The sequence below is a fragment of the Carcharodon carcharias genome, chromosome 33 (assembly GCF_017639515.1).
Source record: "Carcharodon carcharias isolate sCarCar2 chromosome 33, sCarCar2.pri, whole genome shotgun sequence".
Taxonomy (NCBI): Eukaryota; Metazoa; Chordata; class Chondrichthyes; order Lamniformes; family Lamnidae; genus Carcharodon; species Carcharodon carcharias.
The window spans coordinates 12,362,381-12,383,432 of NC_054499.1; the positions used below are offsets into that span (position 1 = coordinate 12,362,381).

The 21,052-nt window shown below is 44.5% G+C and overlaps 1 protein-coding gene across 8 annotated transcripts in view; it reads right to left on the minus strand.

The window, feature by feature from the left end:
- The window catches only part of LOC121272259 (GRB10-interacting GYF protein 2-like), a 92,360-nt gene extending 76,823 nt beyond the window's left edge, over positions 1-15,537 (minus strand). For 7 of the 8 annotated variants that reach the window (XM_041178793.1, XM_041178792.1, XM_041178796.1 and 4 more), the window contains exons 1-3: positions 15,445-15,537; positions 11,592-11,669; positions 10,614-10,778 (exon numbers count right to left, since the gene is read on the minus strand). The gene's annotated coding sequence lies outside the window, so the exon portion shown is untranslated. Of the gene's footprint in view, positions 1-5,387; positions 5,481-10,613; positions 10,779-11,591; positions 11,670-15,444 lie in introns of all 8 variants that reach the window. The other variant, XM_041178790.1, reaches the window with a different exon arrangement.
- Positions 15,538-21,052: the final 5,515 nt, after the last annotated feature.

Sequence of the window (21,052 nt, forward strand, 5' to 3'; positions counted from 1 at the left end):
GTGTGGTGTGGCACTACCACCATGCTAGGTGGGAGAGATTTTGAACAGACTCAAGACTGGGCAACGATAAAGCATGGTGGGCCATCATCAGCAGAACTGTACACAACTACAATCTGTAACCTCATGGCCCAGCATATCCCCCACTCTGCCAGGGATCAACCCTGGTTCAATGAAGACCATAAGACGTAGGAGCAGAAGTAAGCCATTTGGCCCATCGAGTCTGCTCCACCATTCAGTGAGATCATGACTGATCTGATAATCCTCAACTCCACTTTCCTGCCTTTTCCCCATAACCCTTGATCCCCTTACTGATTAAAAATCTGTCTAGCTCAACCTTGAATATACTTAACAACCCAGCTTCTAAAGCTCTCTGCGGTAAAGAATTCCATGTATTCACCACCCTCGGAGGAGAAATTCCTCCTCATCTGTCTTAAATGGGCAACCCTTTACTCTGAGATTATGCCCTCTGATCCTACACTCTCCCACAAGGAGAAACAGCCTTTCGGCATCCACCCTTTCAAGCCCCCTAAGTATATTCAAGGTTGAGGTAGACAGATTTTTAATCAGTGAGGGGATCAAGGGCTATGGGGAAAAGGCAGGAAAGTGGAATTGAGGATTATCAGATCAGTCATGATCTCACTGAATGGCCCAGCAGACTCAATGGGCCAAATGGCTCACTTCTGCTCCTACCTTATGGTCGTCATTGAACCAGGGTTGATCCCTGGCAGAGTGGGGGATATGCTAAGAATCTTAGCATGGAGGGCGAGGCATCAACCTGGTGAAGCTATAACACAAGACTCCTTGCATGCCGAACAGTGAAAGCTGCATGTGATAGAAAGGGCTAAGCAATCCCACAACAAATGGATCAGACCTAAGCTTTGAAGTCCTGCCACATCCAGTCATGAATAGTGGGGGGACAATTAAACAGCCAACCAAAGGAAGAGACTCCACAAATATGCCCATCCTCAATGATGGGGGTGCCCAGCACATCAGTGCAAAAGACAAGGCTGAAGCATCTGCAACCATCTTCAGCCAGAAGTGCTGAGTGGATGATCCATCACAGCCTCCTCTGGAGGTCCCCAGCATCACGGATGTCAGTCTTCAGTCAATTCAATTCACTCCACGTGATATCAAGAAACGACTGATGGCACTGGTTACTGCAAAGGCTATGGGCCCTGACAATATTCTGGCAATAGTACTGAAGATTTGTGCTCCAGAACTAGCTGTGCCCTTAGTCAAGCTGTTCCAGTACAGCTAAAACACCAGCAATGTGGAAAACTGCCCAGGTACGTCCTATCCACAAACAACAGGACAAGTCCAACCCAGCCAATTACCGGTCATATCAGTCCACTCTCAATCATCAGCCAAGCGATGGAAAGGGTCGTTGACAGTGCTGTCAAGCAGCACTTTGGCAGGAATAACCTACTCACTGCCACTCAGCTCCCAAATTCATTACAGCCTTAGTTCAAACACGGACAAAAGAGCTGAACTCCAGAGAGTGACTCCCCTTGACATCAAGCCTGCATTTGACCGAGTGTGGCATCAAGGAGCCATGGCAAAACTGGAGTCAATGGGCATCAGGAGCAAAACTCTCTGCTAGTTGGAGTCATAAATGAAGATTGTTGAGTTTGTTAAAGGTCAATCATCTTAGTCCAGGGACATCACTGCAAGAGTTCCTCAGGGTAGGGTCCCAGGCCCAACCATCTTCTGCTGCTTCATCAATGACCTTCCTTCCATCATAAGGTCAGAAGTGGGGATGTTCGCTGCTGATTGCACATTGTTCAGCACCATTCACAACTCCTCAGATACTGAATCAGTTCATGTCCATATCCATCAAGACCAGGACAACATTCAGGCTTGAGCTGCTAAGTGGCTAGTAACATTCACACCACAAAAATGCCAGGCAATGACCATCTCCAAAAAGAGAATCCAACCATTCCCTCTTTGACATTCAATGACACTATCACCAGAGTCCCCCACTAACATCCTGTTGCCAGTGACCAGACATGGAACTGGGCCAGCCATAAAAATACTGTGGCTACAAGTGCAGATTTGGAGACTGGGAACTCTGTGGCAAGTAACTCACCTCCTGATTCCCCAAAGCCTGTCCACCATTGACAAGGCACAAGTCAGGGGTGTGACGGAATACTCCCCACTTGCCTGGATGAGTGCAGCTCCAACAACACAAGAAGCTTGACACCATCCAGGACAAAGTAGCCCACTTGACCGGCTTCCCATCCAGCACCTTCAACATTCACTCCCTTAACCAAAAACACACAGTGGCAGCAATGTGTACCATCTACAAGATGCAATGCAGCCACTCACCAAGTATCCTTCAACAGTACCTTCCAAACATGTGACCTCTACCATGTAGAAGGACAAGATGCATGGGAATACTATCACCTGCAAGTTCCTCTCCAAGTCACACATCAACCTGACTTGGAACTGTATCACGATTCTTTCAACGTCACTGGGTCAAAATCTTGGAACTCCCACCCTAACAGCGCTGTGGGTGTACCTACACTACACAGACTGCAGTGGTTCAAGAAGGCGACTCACCACCACCATCTTAAGGACAATTAGGGATGAGCAACACCCACTTCCTCTGAAAGGGTATAAAAATGGTTCCAAGGTGCTTCATAGGAATGGTATCTGACAAAATTTTACATCGAGCCACCTAAGAATAGCTACCTAAAAGTTTAGTTAAAGGGGTAGATTTTAAAGAGTAACTTAAAAGGAGAGGGAGGTGGAGAAGTTTAGGGAGGGGATTCTGGAGTAGAGAGCCTAGGCAGATGAATACATGGCCATCAATGGAGAGGCAAAGCAACTCAGGGACATAAGTTTTAGGTGCACAGACATCCTGGCAGATGGTAGGGTTGCAGGGGGTGTACAGAGACACAAACAGGGGAGGAGGTTATGAAGGAAATTGGATACAAGGGCGAGAACTTAAAAAAAAAGCTTTGCCAGGCCAGAGCCAATGCAGATCAGCTGGCACATAGCTGAACAGGACTTGGTCTGAGTTAGGCCGAGAGACAGCAGAGCTTTCCATGAGCTGGAGTCTAGAGAGGCCAATCAGAAGTGCAAGTATTTGAAACCATTCAAGGAGCTGCACTTGAAGAAAAAAATTGAACCTGACAGAACAAAATGCCAGACAGCACTGTATCCACAACGCATGTTTTAGTGTGGCACACAGCCCTCTGGTAATGATCCCACTTCCTTCTCTCAGGAAAAAAAAAATCAACAGGTTTGGGAGGATCAGAGTGTCTTTTTCTGGTTAAACTTTTAGCACGGCTTTACGCTCTTCCCTTTTGCTAAGGTCTTGTACAGTTCAAGGGAAAAAATTTTTCAAAAAGCTACCCTCCTGGAACACTATCAGCACTGGAGAATGACACAGTTATAGAATAATAACCAGAAGGAGCCACCAGGCACGGAATAACTGAAGTAACACACTTGATGCTGATTCCAACAGCTTAGTGACGTACGCAAGGGATCAGAATACTCAATTATGTGAGGCGCTATTATTGTGTAGTTGGCCAATGCTGCAGAAAGCTAGAGTCCTCAGCCAGGATTTGTATCTCATGGGGATGATGCACATACTGCATGTACAGTCTAGTATTCACACCTATCTATTGCCTATGAGTCATTCATCAGCTCAAACGTCACCAAACAAAATCACTAAATATAAAGCAATACTGGAACAGCCAAGACACTCCATTTTAGAAAACATTTTCATCTCCCTTACCCCACCCTGCTGAAAGTGATTGTGGGAGAACATTACAGATCTGGTCAAGTCTCTGGAATAGGCCTTAAACCCTCCACCTTTTTTTGGGTGAATGACTTGTCCAAGGCCCCATCTCCATATGCATATGCATATGCATGTGAAAAATCCCAAAGCATTATTCAAAAGGGTTAGGGAACATTCCTTATGTCCAGTTCAACATTTACCACTAGGCCAATACCACAAATAGATTGTGATCTTCAGCTCACTGCAGTGTGTGGGGCCATGCCATGCACCAACTGTCTGCCATGTCTGCCTATATTTCAAGAAATGCACATTTGTTCTCAAGAGAGCCTCTGTATAGAGCAGAATGAGTAATCACACTAGGAATTAAAACTCAATCTTTGAGTTCATGACTTCAGGGTAGACACCATCAATTGTTATTAGAATACTATACAATACCTCTGCTCCAAAGATACATGTGGAGACAGCATTCTGTTCAGCAAGAGACAGCTCATTCCAAGAAGCTGCTTCAATCCCAAGGATCTAAAAATCTGGAATAAGTTTTGATGGAATGTTTACTTGAAAAAACCTAAAGCTCCATCTGGGTCTAGAAAATATCTTTATTCCGCTCCTTAGCAGTCACCTACATCTTTGCTCACATATGTTATTCATTTGTAAATAAACAGGGTTAGTTTTAGCCTGAGCATTTAATGTGTGACATTTCTGTTCAACAGGAGACAATGTTACTGCTAAGTAAGGTAACTGTCGGCCCTGATCTATACAACCCATGCCTAATATTACCCCAGCGTGGAGACAACGACCCAGTCATGGGTAGTACTTTGCAGAAATTAGGAAATCATCAAGGCCAAATTGTAACAGCGTAAAATATGTCACATTGGTGCTGTTGAGCCTCTGAAGTTTGCCTGAAATACAACGAAATTTATTCTCCACATAACCTGTGCTGCATCTGATCAAAGTTATTTGACACAGATATGAAATGGAAACCATTCTGAACCTTAACACTATCTCCGCCATTTTGAAGAGCATAAATTCAGAGAAAGGATGAGAGGAATAGTGACATGGGGGGTGAGAAGCAAGTATCAATGACCATTATGAGGCCCTTTGACAACTACATTCCCTCTGAATTATAATCTGGATCTTTCTTTACTCTCTTCCATACTGAATTAGTGGAGCCAGAGTCTAAATTAATCCATCAGAGTAAACTGCTTACTGAAGAATACTATTAGATTAATTTAAGTTTTCCATGGATTTGGCAAACAAAATTTGTTCACAACACTTGACCACTTGGCAAAGAAAATCTACTGCCCCACATTAATCTATTAATAAAATGATTCAAGGCAGAAGAGGCATTGGCAAAATATTATATTGCCCAATGGATGATTTGCATTAGTGGTTGCCTTAGGATTTTAGTTTCTCCAGGTCAATAGAAAAGCACTGCTTATGAAGCTGTACACAAACAGCAAAAAGGAACAAATACTGCTCTGTTGTTATCTGTGGGGAACCAGAAACAACGATTAAAATATCATGAACAGATACAGAAAACAATCAGACAGGTTAATGGGCTGCTGGCCTTTATACCTAGACGATTAGAATACAAGGGGGCAGAAGTCAGGGTACAGCAATATAAAACTCTGGTTAGACCGACCTGAAGTACTGCTGAGCCGTTTCGGCCACTGTACCCGAGGAAGAATATATCGATCTTGGACAGAGTGGAACATCGATTTATCCAGAATGATACCTGGAATCCAAGGGTTAAATTATGAGGCGGGATTACACAAACTAGGGTTGTATTCCCTGGAATTTAGAAGGTTAAGGACGTGTTGATTGAAATTTAACAAATTAACAGGAAGAGATAGTTGCTCTGCAAACCATTGGTTTGGGAGTCTAAGACTTAGGACAGTGTTAAAAATTACAGCCAGACATTTTAGCAGTGAAATTAGGGAAGACTTCTACACACAAAGGATGGTAGAAACTTGGGAATTCTCTTCCACAAGTAACAACTGATGCTAGATTATCAGTTAATTTAAAATCTCAGATTGCTATTTTTGCACTAAGGGGTATGGGGCAAAGGAGGGTATATGGAATTGGATCGCAGATCAGCTATGATCGTTGAATGGCAGAATAGTTGACGGTTTAATTGGCCTCCTCTTGATCCTATGTGCTTACTGCAAGCAGCCGTTTATACCAGACAACAAGCACACTGCATTTCCATATCTATCAACTGCAAAGGCAATAATCATACAACACTAAATATTCTGTTTCAGGCAGATTCAACCGTTCAATCAAGTGGTGTGATTACCTTAGGTATTTAATCTCCAGTCACCGTGTCAGCTTACAGTTTACATTAACATGGCCCTTGGCACGAAAAATGACCACCTGAACAAGATGGATGAGCTGAAGGTAACCTAGGGTGCACCTCGGTCTGCCTTAGGTACGTCATTGACTCAGAGTGTGAGTGGCACCGAGCAGCATTAAAATTCCAACCCAGACAGAAAGAACAAGGGAAAAACGCCAAGGAGGCACCTCTAGTGATTTCAGAATGTTAATGGAAAAGATGGTTTGATTGGTGTTCCCCCTTCCAGTCCAAAAGGCCAAGCAATTGGCCAAAGCATTGGCAGACCCGATTTTAACCCCTCGGAACGGTGGCTTCAGACATGGAAGTCTGGCCACAATCAAACCACACACGGAGAAAGACTCAGGTGCGAAGCAGTGTCTAGATACTGTGTGGCCTGGGCTGCTCAAATGTTACGAAACATAGGACATTTTTTAATTGTGACGAGGGTGGATTTTTTTTCTATAGGTGTGATATTTACAGTGCATTCACCTTCCGAAGTCAAGTAGAGCTTGCTGTAATATTGAAGCTAATGAAAAATACGAAGATCTAATGGTTGAAAAACACCACAAAACCCATTTGACAAACTGGACAACCTCACTTATCTGAGCAGTGGAACATGTGCCTCGAAAACCTGTCTAACCCAGTCGCGGGACCAGGGCATAAATTACTGTATGAGCACCGTCATGTCAGAGCATTGAAACAAGAGTTCTTGAAATATAGGACTATAGCATTCCAGTGCAAAAAAAAAACTCAGTTAGATGCCATCTGCTGAAGCGCATATGGGGTCACTGTCTGTCACTAAAGAACCCAGGCCTTCTTTAGGAAATCTGGACATTCTCATGGTAGAGGTAGAAAGCACAGAAGATATGGTGTGAGAAACAGACACACTCAAACAGAGAAGCAAGAACTCCAGCAAGTGTTGCTCAAATGTGTGTAGTCGATTGGGAAACACCAGCATAGCTGAAAGTCAGTGACCGTGTGTTCAGTAAGATGGGGATACTCTACAATATGGGAAAAGAGAGGAAAGGGGTGGAGAGGTGAGGGGGAGAAAGCAAAATAAAAATATTTTTTCCAGAGGTCAAGAGAAAAATAATGTCCTAGTGTCTGGCAACAGAACAAAGATAACCCGCAAACTCACTGGGTTTAAGATCCTAAGCACATCAGGTAAGAAAGACCGAGTGTGCTGGAGAATCGTGGAGACTTGTCAGCCAGTCACAGGGAGCACCGACACCAGCCTGAAAGCCCTGTGGATCTCCCTTTGGTAATAAAGGATGGGTGTAAAAGTAGAAAGTGCTCAAATAAACACAGAAAGATGACAAGTCGTCAAACATCTCATCAGGTTCCACACAAAAAAAAACACCATAAAAGCTGCCAGTTTTTCTTACAAAGCCACAAGTTCAACAAATCCTTCGCGGTCCTTCAAAGTCTGGCCTATATTCAACATCACAAAACCAGTTTATTTAGTCATTATCACACTGCTGCTTGTGGAAGCTTGCCGTGTACAAATTGGTTGCTGCATTTCCTACATTACAACAGTGACGACACTTCCAAAGTGCTTCACAGGCTCTTGAAAACTTTTGTATAAAATGAAACTCATCTTTTGAAACCTCAAGAGAAGAAAATATTGCAGTTAAGGCACTATAATTCTTCTGATAGCACTTAAAAAAAACAAGGACTTCAAAAAGTCATCTAATGAAAGATTGCAGTAGCAATAACCATGGGAACGCCACCACCAGTTCCCCTCCAAGTCTCTCACTATCCTGACTTGGAAATATATCACCATCCCTTCACTCTCACTGGGTCAAAATCCTTGAATTCCCTTTCTAACAGCACTGTAAGTGTACTTACACCACGCAGACTGCAGCGGTTCAACCTCAATGGCAATTAGGAATGAGCAATAAATGCTGGCCTAGCCAGTGGCATCCACATCACATGAGCAAATACAAAAAAGGCTATTAAACTTCCCAGTTGCTCAAGTTTCAGGTTAGTTCTAATCTCAGCTGCTGAGGACACAAGGTTGGAATCGTACCCTCGCAGTAAAAAAAAAGAGGCCAACTAAAAAGCTCACTGCAAAACTAACTCGTACTGATTTTCTGGGCCAAATACTCCTCATATATACACTATTACCAAGCACCGATGATTTATAACATTGGGAATCAACTGCATAGATTATTCAACAGTGATGATTTTGTTTGTGCGGTTAATGAAACATTAGCAAGGTTTTTGTTTTAATATATCTCTATATAAAGTTAAGGGTCTGCCTTAGATACAATAGAGTCAGTCACTCCATAAGCAGTACTGCCACTGCTGCCCCAAACCTAACTATATGATAGTGTAACCCAGGGACTTAAACAGCATGACCTCTTGCAATCAAACTGGATATTGGGTCCCTCACACATGCTCTGTTGCATGCTTCTCCAATCCTTTCCAAGTTAGACTGAGAAACAGAATCATGGTCAGGTTGTTCATTCATTGTCACCATAATCTTAGTGGGGCTGTTGCATCATCTTGTTTTTCACTGGCTTTCTTCAAGCCTCCCTCAGTCCATGCCTCAAATGTTATCCATCCATTCAATTTTTCTTCTCTCTCTTCTTTACCCTCAATTTCTCCTTCAATTGTTGCCAGGACAAGGCTATCAGGTCCTTGTTTCCATGTCCTATCTCTCTCTAACGGTACTTAGCAACATCTTTTGACCGCTGAAATTCTGCTCTTAATTTATCCACTCATTTGTCAATCCATCCATCCAACTGATTCTAAGCAGCATCCACCATGCCCAAGGACAGAGACACCAGAGAAAAAATATTAAAGCTGATGCAGAGCACACTTGCAAGCTGGACGACTTGTTTTTGATTCAGATCAGTCCTTGCTGCAAAAGTTGACCAGCTGCTGGCCACAGGCCTACAACCCTCAGCCTCTTGCCTGCCTGAGCCCTTGCCCCTTTCCCCCTGGTAATCTGGCCTCAGGAAAGAGAGCAACAACAGGGGCCTCAACACCTTTCCATTTACAAGATTGGCCAGCGGTCAACCCAACTGACTACCGCTCGCTCTCTCAGGAATGTGTTTTAGGCAGGCTTCACAAGCCCTGCCCACGTGTACAGAATTGCCCTGACAATGAACATGATTATTTGCCTGAAGCATGATGGCAAAAGTTTCCATATCCCTGGTTATCCTGGCTAATGGGCTAGGGATGAGACAGCAGCTATTATGGAAGCATATCAGAATGAAATAGACTGCGAGTTGCCACATCCCCAAACTCAATGCCGGTGGCCTTTCGTTTTAACCTTGTTTTGAACTGACTTGATTTTAAAACGTAACTATAAAATCCCAAACATGACTGTAGAACAGGGTAAACACATGTTTCAAAAGAAAGGCCAGACAATTTAAAAACTATACAAGCCGAGAGTCACAGCTTATGATAATCATCTAATCTATTCAATAAGCGAGGCTTCTTAATTTCCACTAGTCATCCTACATTTTATAAAGAAGCGCTACTACAGGGTCAACCATGATTTTTTAAAAGACACCAGGTTAGGTTTACAGAGGAACTTTATGATTAAAAATCCATTGATTTTCTGAACTGATTGCAACAGGATTTTATTCCTAGCTCTCTCCTGCCCAGTGATGCTCCAGAATTAGACATCGTCATCTCATCCTCCCACCAGCAAGAGAATTCCTCTTCTCAACATGCTTGCTCTTGCTGGGCTCCACACCAATTGCCCCTCCCTTAATGCAAAGTGGCTGTGCTTCATGTGCATGTTTTGAAGAAGGGAAATAAGGCTATTCAACTGCAGGTGATGTCACAGCCAACTTCCCCATCCAGTCCTTGCCCAACACCAATGCAGGCACATGTCCAGGTTTTTTTTGGGGGGAAGGTGGTGGTGGTTTTAGAGAGATAACAATTAGGAACAGAAATGTGGACAACTTTCCTCTTCCCTCAGACTGCTTCAATCACCACCCCCAGCTAACCTGGGGTCCTCCTTATCCACACAGTTCAGCAACTCACTGGGTAAATTTGCTCAGCCACACAGTACACAGGTTGCACCTTTACCTGAAGTAATGTACTCAAATTGTGCACAGATGGGACTGTGAGGGATCAATGGATGGGAAGAGGGAGATGCTTTAAAAAATAACCAGACCAAAGAAAATAAGTTCAGTAAGTCAATAGGGTCAAAGCTGCCCAATTCATGTATTTGTAGTTGGAGCAATCCATTACACAACTTTCCGCTCCTTAACACAGGTGCCAACTGCAAGGACCCTTCCCCCACCCCAGCGCTAACACAGATTAACCTGGGATCTTTCTTGCGCACACAGCTCGGTGGCCAACTGAAACATTACAAAATGGTGGGCACTGAGGTTCTCACCCTACACGGGGGCGATCTTAACACATGTAAAACTGGCTTAAAAATCAGAAGAACAAGACAGCGGCTTGTCTGATACAGGGACACCAACGAGGGCACTGCAAATAAAGATCTTGGTCCTTTGCCTGTCCCACATGTGAGTGTAAAACTCAGCAATTTGCTCCATCACAACTACTTACGTGTATTTGCAGTTAATTTGTTAGTTCAAATATTGGTGGGGACAGCGTCTGACCCGAAGTCGAGCGCTGGCAGCCATAGAGACTAGTGCATCAGAAAGCTGTGGTTATCAACTCGGCGTTCCCTTCTAGTTTGTGCCAGAACAGGGTTCCAGCCGTGAATCAAGCCTTTAAAAGGAAAGGTGCAAATGAGTCATGCAACACAGTGCAACAATGGACATTAAAATATACAAGCGTGCAATGTTGGGTCCATATAGCACCCAAAAGACAGACAGATTTGCATTTCTAGAGCACCTTTCACAACCTCAGGACATCCCAATGAGCTTTAGAGCAAACGGATTATTTTTGAAGTTTAGCCAGTGTTGGAAACATGGCAGCCAACTTGCGCACAGCAAACTGTCACAAATAGCAACATGATAATGACCAGATAATCCGGTTTGATGAAGCTGATTGCAGGATAAGTATTGGCCTCAGGACACTGGGGAGCACTCCCCTACTCTTCTTTGAAATAGCGGCTGGGTAATCTTTTACGTCCGCCCCACAGAGTGGATGCCAATTAACATCTCAGCCAAAACAGCACCTCCATCAGTGCAGCTCACCCTCAGTACTGCACTAGGAGTGTCTGCCTACATTTATGTGCTCAAGTCTCTAGCACGGGACTTGAACCCACAACCGTCTGACTCAGCAGGTGAAAGTGCAGCCCACCGAGCCTCAGCTGACCTTATCGGTAACCTTATGCTTTGGGGAGAGGGAGGGAATTCAAAAGGTGAGAGGTTGGGTGAGGAGCCCCACCATTGCTTCACCTTACTGCTAAAAGCACTCTCTCAAACACAAGCCAAGCTCAGAAGGACCATCCCGACAATGACTTCTCAAATTCACAAACAAAATATGAATATTTCTCACACTCGCCACTGCGACAACACTGAAGTTAAAACTTTGCTTTCACAGTACCAACAGGATTTAGGCAGAATTGTTACTTACTGCAACACAGCCAAAAATATGGTTGTACAGAATTATTCTGATGACCTGATGTCTCACCACCACCTAAAAGAAATAGATCTGTAGATAGGGGGAAAAAAAAGAAAAGATGTTAGAAACTGCGTTCATTCACAAACTAAAGAAATGAAATCAGGAAAAACAGGATAATGGCCAGTTCCATCATTAGAACTCCTTATTAAACATGTTGAAGACCTTCACCCTTTTCAAGGTGCCAAATCCAGGAGGATACAGTTGTATAAGTGGGTCCTGGTACCTTAAATAGGTGACCATTCTCTGAGAATGATGGGGCACTAATTCTTAGTTGACCATTTAACCATGAAGGACTATCACAACCAAGCTAGTTCTATTCTGCCTCAATATTCATCTGGGGTGGCTGAATTACAATCACAAAGTATCACAAGAGTAAAGTATTTACAGCAGAGAGAGAGGCCATTCAGCCCACTGGTCTGTTGGACCACCCAAGCCTCACCCTATCCACCTATTCCTTTCTCCCTCATTTATCCAGCTTCCCCTTAAACATATCTATGCTATTCACTTCAACCACTCCCTGTGGTAGCGAGTTCGACACTCTCACCACTCTCTAAGTAAAGGAGTTTCTCCTGAATTCCCGATTAGATTTATTAGAGACTGTCTTATATTGATGGCTCCTAGTTATAGTCTCCCCAGCAACTGGAAACATCTTCTCGACATCAATCCCCTTCCTAATCTGAAAGACTTCTGTTCCAGACAGTAATCAGAAGCAGCAACTTTGGCTGATTTGCGTTTCTTGGCAGAGAGAAATCCAGATCTACTTCTACAATCAGCGAACACAGCACAACCAAGAAATCAGACCTCAGACCAGAGGCGTTCAACATCCAGGGCACCAGTATGGACCAGGGAACCACTGTGAGGCCTTACATAGTCAAGCAGCGTTTCATTGAAGCAGCGTGTCATTCAGGCTGTGTCCATGTGAAGGAAGGAAACTTGGGCAAGCTATGGCAGGGCTGCCAGTACTCTTGGAACTGCATCACCCATTAAAAATTAGGAGATGGGAAAACAAATGATGTTGCAAAGGAAAAGAAAACAAAAGGTACTGATAGACAACATACCACTGGATCACACTGATTCCACTGTCCCATATCAGTGAGGGCTCAATCACAGCCATGTCAGGAAGACAACCCAAATGTAGCTGCCTGGCATCTGAAGGGGGCGGGGCTGAAGGAAATGGGGAAAAATAGCAACTCAGTACACCCCACTGACACAAGCCACTGGCAGAGCTGTAATGGCAGCACTAATAAGCTACCTGCACAGGGATATGGCAACACCTGCACGAGTAAAGTAGGAGGGGTGGGATATTTCAAGTGTATGACACCTGCTGTCACACAGGATCAAGTAGGGACACGGAGAAGAGACTGTGCACTCAAAAAAGGAGTGCTTTACATGCATATTCATTACACCTTTACCTCAGATTTTACAATGAAACACTCCTCCTCAAAACAGATTGCATTTTACAAATATCGGTTTTAACAAACGGCAGCAAGTTAGTTCGGCCATTGTAGCTAGTCAAATTGTATTTGTAGGGAGATTTAAAAGGAGAATATGCTCATCCTCACAGTTCAAAGAGTAAATGCACCATGTAGATTGATACATAGACTTAATAAATTTTACCCCAATCGGAGCTGAAATTTGAATCGCAGCCAGAACAGCAATGGAATACCTTAATTTCCACTGGTGGCTCCGTGGTGGAGCGTAGTGGAAAGAGAGAAATCAGGGTTCTCCATCACAATCTAGTCTACACCAGGAAACTCACACATTAACCGTAGGATGCAAGGGAACATGACAGCCCTTTAAGCTCACATGGACAACCACTGCCAATATATCAAGGTACTGCTGGTTACATTGAAGTATACAGCACAGGTCCCCACATTCATAAGCCACTTAAAAAGGAGCAGGGTGGAAATGGGAAGAAACGAACAGCAGTGGCAACACGATAAAAACGGGAACCCAAGTGTCAAATGCCTTCAACAATCCCATGGCTTTTACCTTTTTTTGCACACCAAGAACTGAATGCAGCAACTCAAATACAGTCTTGTATACACAGACACACATACACAACTGTCACGCACATCATTAAAAGTAGAATACTGCAGATCAGAAATAAAAACAAGTGCTGGAAAAGATCAGCAGGTCTGGCAACATCTGTAGAGAGAAAGACAGAGTTAACGTTTCAAGTCCACTGAATATGAAGAGTCATATTGGACTCGAAACATAAACTCGGTTTCTCTCTCCAGAGACGCTGCCAGACCTGCTGAGTTTTTCCAGCACTTTCTGTTTTTATCTCACGCACATTAACTTGCCTAAACATATATTGGTGATGCTTTGCAATCAATTTTAGCAAAGGGGAATCCAATCTCGACAACTGACCATAGACACAGCCAACAGTGCCAATGGTTAAACAGGACCAGAGCCATATAGTCAGAGCGACAGGTCAGTATCACATATATACACACACAAGAAATAATTTGAATGTCGCTGGTCAATCATTTGAGCAAGAGGCAAAGAAACAGTTCACTTCTATAATCATTTTTAACAAAAATTATTACAGTTGCACAGGTAAAAGAACCTATTTAGCCAGCAATACATTAACTAACATTTCAGAAGTTTACATTACAATTACAAACGCATAAAAGCTTTAAATGTGTAATATGGCACAATGCCAAAAAGAATTAGACTGCAGAACACAACTCAGTTTTAAACAACTGCCATCGGTACCATATGGATTCCTATCATAATCCACTAAAGTCAAAATGACACTTTTTAAAGGTGATCATAACCAAACGGCTGCAAGCAGGGAAGACATCTTTAATCCCTTTTTCAGTCGCAAAGCCTGCAACAGGCCCCACTCGAACCAGACTTAATCCTTCAGAATATACAAGACAGATATGTTTACCTTCTACAAAAAAAAAGTCATTCCCCCTCTTTTCCTCAGGGAGGAAGGGGAGGAAACAAGCAAAGTGGGGTGGCACTCTACATGCAAATGTCAGTCAGTTTTTTTTTTAAACACAACTTGGTTCAACCTGATCTGAATGAGAAAGAGACAGCGATATGTTTGTTGGGTGGGTGGGTGGGGGGGGGGCTGCTTCACAGAGTGGGGAAGGGCCTAAGGTCACAGCAGAAGGTGTTTACAGAGAGACCACTAACTGCATTCCATAAATGCATTATTTTAAAGTTAAAAGAAAACATATAATTAACACAAGACCTCTTTGGGTGTTTGCATCCCACTTAGATGCTAAGCAACTAAAACTGTCACCTGAGATTGGAAGAGACATGAGAAGCCGCTTTTGGAGGAGAGAGCAAGAAAAAGGGGGGTGAATTTATTAATTATGAATGAATATTGAATAAAAAGCTGGTGATCAGCTCACGACAAACAGTCATAAAGCCTTTCACTCCTAAACAAACCATCCCTTGAATCAGAGCTGCCACGTCTGTTTTGATATCACCTCCCCCTTTCTGGGTTAATCTGGGGACATTTTAACCAACCCAACATATTTAAAATTGGTTTTGTCATTACGGATCAATTTTAATACTCTTTTAACTGAGGAGTTCTGGGACAAGATTTCTCTCTATCCCAGCACTACGATTTATTTCAAGGGCCGCCCTCCTCTCAGCACCAGCCCCACTCCATGTAGGCCTCACAGCCTCGGCCTTGCCTGAGTGCCAGGCGGCGGCTCGCTCGCTCGAGGCCCGGGTGGAATGAGGGGGAGGGGCCTAGAAGGTGCAGGGACAAGGGAGGGTGGTGACTATATAACTAGAAGCGGACACTTGCCCCAGCCCGGGCTGTTCCCAGACTCCTTACCTGGGCTGAAGCAGGAAAGTCCGTCTCCGCCTCTGTCGCTGCGGATTCTCCGATTCTAAAATGGCCGCCGCGCAGCGCGTCACGTGACCCCCGTTCAGCGAACACCCGGATGTGGGCGGGGCCCCGAACACCACGTGCCGCGCGGGAAACCAAACAACTGCTTTCAACCCCAGATTGAAGTCCCGCCCCTTGACCCCGACCCCAGACCGAGACCCCCGCCCCCTGACCCCGACCTCAGTCCGAGACTCCGCCTCCTGACCCCGACCCCCCCCCCCCACCGTGGAAGAGGCTCCGCCCCGCAGGTTGAGGTCCCGCGGCCCCAACCTGAATTCCCGCCCCCAAACTGAGGCCCCACCTTTCAGGTTTACACCCCCACCGGCTGACCCCATCTCCTAGACTGAGGTTGAAGCACCACCTCCCAGGCTAAGGCCCCACCTCCCTGACTGAGGCTCCACCCCCCCAGTCTGAGGCCACACCCCCCAGTTGGGGACCCATTCGTCCCAGCTGAGACCCCACCCACAAGGTTGAGGACTCACCCCCTCAGGCTAAGACCCCACGCCCCCCAAAGTGATGGCCCACTACCCAGGCTGAGGCCCCCTCTCAAGCTGAAGCCCCACCCCCCCAGGCTGAGACCCCACCCTCCAAGCTGAGACCCAGCCCTCCAGGATGAGACCCGCCCCCCAGACTGAAGCCCCACCTCCCAGTCTGAGACCCCACCCTCCAGGCTGAGACCCCGCCCTCCAAGATGAAACCCCGGCCCCCCAGACTGAAACCCCACCTCCTAGGCTGAGACCCCACCCTCCAGGCTGAGACCCCACCCCCCCCAGACTGAAGTCCCACCCTCCAGACTGAGACCCCACCTCCAGGATGAGACCCCGCCTCCCAGACTGCGGCCCCACCTCCCAGTCTGAGACCCCACCCTCCAGGCTGAGATCCCCACCCTCCAAGATGAGATCCCGCCCCTCCAGACTGAAACCCCACCTCCCAGGCTGAGCCCCACCCTCCGGGCTGAGACCCCAACCCCTAGACTGAAGTCCCACCCTCCAGGCTGAGACTCCACCTCCAGGATGCGACCCCACCCCCAGACTGAGACTCCACCCATAAATTCCTAATTTGGAATTACTGTATGAAAGTTGAATTGTTAAGACCAACATCTTTGGTCCTGAGTTGAACCTTACAGGGATAATGTTTTCAAGCAGATGAGGGAAATCCAAAAAAAGACTGTAATGAGCCCTAATAATTAAAAATATACCCCAGTAATTAAAAATAAACCTTACTAATTACCAGTTAGTAAGAAATTATCACAATAAAAACAGAAAGTGCTGGAAATACTCAGCAGGATTGGCAGTGTCAATGTAGAGATAAGCTCTTCCGAAGATGAGTCATATTCTCCTCGAAATGTTAACTCTGTTTCTCTCTTCACAGATGCTGACTGACCGGCTGTGTATTTCCAGAACTTCCTGTTTTTATTTCGGATATCCAACATCCGCTTTTTGCTTTCATTAATAGTCCCATCCCAGTTTGTCATTCATAATCTGATCTCAATTTGAATGAATAAAAACAAAACTTAAACATTATTTATTGGTACTCACTTTCATTTCATTTGTACATTTACAACTAAAGCGGATCATTAACACCTCCAGGATTGGCTCTGAAATGTTTGAGCTCAGATCCCTGGAAAACTACAGCTGACTTTTACAAAAGATGTATGAAAAATGTGGTTATCTTAGGCCCAAAATCATGGGGTTGTATTCTATGCAAGATCAACTTTCACTCCAGTATATACAGTATATTGTGCCATTCCTTCGATGGCACTGGATCAAAACCCTGGAACTCCCTCCCAACAGCACTGTGAGTATTCTTCAGCCACCTGGACTGCAGCGGTTCAAGAAGGCAGCCCACCACCACCTTCTCAAGGGCAATTAGGGTTGGACAATAAATGTTGTGAGCAATGCTCGCACCCCATGAATGAATAAAAATGCAATGGGGTTTTGAGTTGAGAGAGATGAGAGCAAGGAAGGGTTAATTGAAGGACAAAGTTGGGGGCATGCACAGTTGGTCACAGACTTTGGTGGTGAATGTGAAAGGGATTGGGGTGATAAGGTGCACGTAAGAACAGGAGGGTTAGGTGATGAAGGAAAGGGAAGTAAAAATATTTATCATACCCAGTTAGGGTTTGAGAGAAATGGAGTTTAGGCTTAGAATCCAATTGCAAAAAATGGGGGCAGGATGAGGAGTTGGTACAATGGTCTTCAAACTTATTTGCAGCATTGACTCAGCGACTAGGAAAGCCAACATTACTTCATATAAAGCTGAAAAATACTGATTTCCACAATGCTCAGTCTGCATGGACCATCATCTCCCCACCTAAAACTGTTCTCTCCACCTTGTCACACTCTCCAATCCAACCTCCAGCGGATGCTGCGATTATCCCCACCCTCCAGGGAGTTAATAAGGAAAAACTGAGATGACAGACTTATCAGTAAAGGTGAACAAGCTGGGAGACTTTTCAATAGAAAACGGAATGCTGAGAGGTGGCCAAATGGAGGCCTTTAAGATAATAAAAAGGTTTGATTGGGTAGACCTGGGGAAAATGTTTCCAATTCTGGGCGTCAATACAATTTTTTTTATTCTTTCATGAGACGTGGACATCGCTGGCTCGGCCAGCACTTGTTGCTCATCTCTAGTTGCCCTTGAAAAGGTGGTAGTGAGCTGCCTTTTTGAACCGCTGCAGTCCATTTGGTGTAGGTAGATCCACAATGCTGTTAGGGAGGGAGTTCCAGGATTTCGACCCAGTGACAGCGAGGGAACAGCGAAACATTTCCAAGTCAAGATGGTGAGTGGTTTGGAGGGGAACTTGCAGGTGGTGGTGTTCCCATGCATCTGCTGCCCTTGTCCTTCTAGATGGTTCTGGTCGTGAATTTGGAAGGTGGTGTTGAAGGAGCCTTGGTGAGTTGCTGCTGTGCATCTTGTAGATGGCACACATTGCTGCCACTGTAGTTGAGGGGGGTGAATGTTTTGGTGGCGGGCTGCTTTGGCCTGGATGATGTCAAGCTTCTTGAGTGCTGTTGGGGCTTCACTCATCCACCAACACTACGATAGTAACTAATAAGTCCAGTGGGGAACTCAGGAGAATTAGGAATTAAGTTGGATAGCACGATGGGCAGAATAGCCTCTTTTGGTGCTGTATGTTTTTATGTTTCTATATTTCTAACTAAACTTCCTTGCCTTACGAAGTGAATCACCATGTGCTACGCATGTATGATCCTTCAATCTTTCTGAAACCTGATGAAACTAACACCACTAGGTTTAATGGCATTCATTTTCTTCTGTGAGATGCTTCTCATTACACGGTACAAGGGCACTGAGCCTGATGAGAAAGCCCCTGTACAAACATCATGAATCCCACAACAACATCTTGCATTTATATTGCACCTTTATCATAGCAAACCATCTCAAGGTGCTTGTCAGGTGCACAGAAACATACACTGAGCTACAGAAGGAGATATTAGCTCAGGTGACCAAAAGTTTGGTCAAAGAGGCAGTTTTTAAGAATTTCCTTAAAAGAGGAGAGAGGGATGGAGAGGCTTAGGGAGGGAATTCCAGAGCTTAGGGCCCAGGCAGCTGAAGGCATGGCTGCCAATGATGGAGCGATAAAAATCTGCAATTCACATCGGGTGGCCACTCCCGGAGGCCACTAATACCAAGAACCACCGCGAGGCATGTGGATGACATCATTCTGTGCAGAAATGGTGTTATCATGTACAGAGACCAATCGTGGCTTGAGATGGAAAAGGCCCAAGTAAGTGAGAGATGACAGTGGGGGAAGAAAGAAAATACAAAAACTAGTCCCTTGGTAGTATAGAACTTGAGTATTGCTGAAAAAAGAGACATACTGTCAAAGCTTTTCATCTTGCAATCATCAGGACAGATTTGCAAGAATACCAAATCTCAAAAGGAACTATAATTTATACTGCATGAGAAGAGGATGCTGATTGGTTGGCAAGTGAACTCTGATTAATGGAGATGTCACTATGGAGAATGCTCCAGGGAATAATTAACTGCCAAGCTTTTGTTTAAATTCCAACCAGGCAGGTCGACTTTGATTGGTCAAGGCATTACCATGGGGAATGAACCAGGGAATGGCTGTCCCCCACGATTTTATTTAGTTGAAAAAGGGACAATAAGTGGACATGTTCTATCTGTTTACAATATAAAATATTATACAAATATGAAGACAACCCGAGTTTGCTGTATCCCAGCTGATTTGATTTCCTACAGATGCGGAAAGGAATGAGCACAGGTCTCTGCTGGTGTTTCACTGATGTACTAAGGCATAAAATACTGGATATATATAACCATCCAATACCAGACAGTGGTTAGACCAACTAAAAACCAGGTAGACCATTGTCAAATTGGACAAGTCATAATCCTAGATGCACAAGAAGCCAGAATTGGAGGAAGCTAAAGTTTTCAGAGGGTTGATATTGTAAGGGTCATACACACATAAACCTATCTGGTTTGGCCTAAACCGAACTATTCACAACACACTCCAGGAAGGATGTGAAGGCAGTAGAGAGAGTGCAGAAAAGATTCACAAGAATGATTCCAGGGAGGAAGAACTTCAATAACATAGATAGATTGGAGAATTTGGGACTGTTCTTCTTGGAGAATAGAAGGTTGAGAGGAGATTTGATAGAGGTGTTCAACATCAATAGGAGTCTGGAAAGAGTACATAGGGAGAAACAGTTCCCATGGGAAGATCGAGAACCAGAGGACACCGATTTAAGGTAATGGGCAAAAGAAGCAACAGTGACATGAGGAGAAATATTTTTATGCAGTGAGTGTTTAAGATCTGGAATGTTCTGCCTGAGAGTGTGGTGGAGGCAGGTTCAATAATGGTTTTCAAAAGAGAATTGGATCATTATCTGGAAAAGGAAAGATTTGCAGGGCAGTGGGAAAAAGGGAGTGGCACTAGGTGAATTGCTCCTGCAGAGAGTTGGCACAGAAACCATAGGCCGAATGACCTCTTGTGCTGTAACCATTCTATGATTCTATGAAATAAAATGGTCAATGCCAATATTAAAGCGATAGACAGGGGAAATAAGCAAGGGGGAGCTCAGAGCACAAATCAGGAGAATAGAACTGGGGGCATGATGTCCTACCATAAGAAGCCAAATATTTCTATCTTTGTGAATGAATGATGCAACAGGATAATCTTTTTCCTTAATGGTATACCTACTGTTTCCACTTCAGTGAAGAGGTGGTTAATTTTGTAATTCTTTTTTAACAATTTGGTACTGATTTTTGGATAAATGTTCCAAGGGAGCTGATCGCTCTTTCTCTAGGCATGCGTGCAGCTTACATCCGAAACCATGTTGCCTGGGCCCAATTGTCACTTACTACCCAATTCACTGAGGCCTCCTCTTAATGACCATTATATTTGGCTTCAGGTTCTGAGTTGCACAGATGAAGAGAGCCCACCAAGTGGCGGGAGCAGAATATTGCAGCAGAAGGAATATATAGTGTTGCGATTTATTAACGGAAAATGTAAGAGTAGGAGGGCAAAGAAAAAAACTTTCAGTGTTAGAAAGGTTCCAGAAGGCAC